Below are 1573 nucleotides of genomic sequence, written 5' to 3'. Positions count from 1 at the left end.
GATGATTACCATGGTTTAGGAGTGAGTGAAGGATTGATAGACAGAGCCCAGAGGATTTTTAGGGCAGTGGAACTATTCTGTATGATATTACAATAGTGGATATATTTCATTATACATTTATTCAAACCTATAGAACGTACAACATCAAGAGTAAGCTGTAAGGTAAACTGTGGACTTTGGGTGATAATGATGTGTCAGTGTAGGTTTATCAATTTTAACATATGTTCCACTTGGGTGCAGAATATTGATAATGGAAGAAGCTATGCACGGAAAGGGCAGCAGGTATATGGAAACTCTTTGTATTTTCTTCTCAATTTTTCTATGAACTGCTCTAAAAATAGTCTTGTTAAATAAACAAACAAACAAACAAAAATTGATAGCATCACATGAAAACTGTACAGATGTGGAGATGAGCAACATTTTTGAGGAACTGAGAATGGCCGATCCTCGCTGTGAGTAAGATTTAGTTTTTTAGGACTCACCTCCATGGAAGGCAAAGTGCCACAGAAGCTTTCCTCTTCCTGACTGACGGTTTAACTCCCCTATATCTTCCTACTATTCTAATTTTTCCATATCCTGATTGGCTAGATTCTGATCTGGTCTCTCCTCAATTGGCTAACCTTGGTAGGAAAGACTGGACAGAGTCCTTCAGAAAGGTCTCCTTATCAGGAATGTGGGTGGAGAGGTTTACTGCAAAATAAGATGAGTTACCAAACAATGAAATGAATAGTTGTAGATTTAAATGCTCATGTGAAATACGTGCAAGTCCCTAGCAGGATCAATATTTGCCCTATTTAGGTAGATCAACTTGTCAACAAAAGACTCATTGTTCCACTGCATGTCAGCCTTTGACATATAATCCCTCATCTGTTTTAGCATGTTTTATCTCTTCTTGGTCAGGCCATGATGACATTTGACCCTACTATTGGTCTAGTTTACAGGATGAGAGAAGGGAAAATACCTGAGGAAGTCAGCATTGACTTATGAGGCACAATTAAGTGTTCAACACAGTCTCCAAGCTAAGGGTGAGTATTTTCTAACAATGGCACATTGGCCAATTCTATACACTCATAATTTAAGAATCTTCCCAGTTTCATGCAGGTATGTACAAAGAGTGATGGAGTCCTTATTGCTATCTATCTGGAGAATAATACAACTCCAGAATTCATTCCTTAATATCTATTGTCTGTTCCTCTCCTGGTATTAACTCTTAGGTCACAATCTCTGAAAGAAGGTTTTTAGATAAGAATTCTTGACTGATTTATTGAGAGTATACTCACAGTAGAGCTCTGTATGAGAATGAAGGAAGAATGATAGAACAGTAAGTGTAAATTCAGATGAATGTAATAAATAATATTCATGAAAATGTAGGCCGTTATTCCAAGAAAGTCAGTGATACATTATCAAAGCTACCTGGTAATATTTTTTCCCCTGTTCCTCCTTAATATTGATCAAGCCATGTACTATGTTTTCTCAAAACTCACAAATTTGTGATATAACATTTTAATTAATTATGGATTGCTTTAATATTTCAACTGATAAGTAGTCTAGACCATTAGTTCAAGCTATTTTA

This window comes from Pteropus vampyrus, unplaced genomic scaffold (assembly GCF_000151845.1).
Source record: "Pteropus vampyrus isolate Shadow unplaced genomic scaffold, Pvam_2.0 Scaffold12, whole genome shotgun sequence".
Lineage (NCBI taxonomy): Eukaryota > Metazoa > Chordata > Mammalia > Chiroptera > Pteropodidae > Pteropus > Pteropus vampyrus.
The sequence above is the reverse complement of the archived record's forward strand: the minus strand, read 5'-3'. Positions refer to the sequence as shown.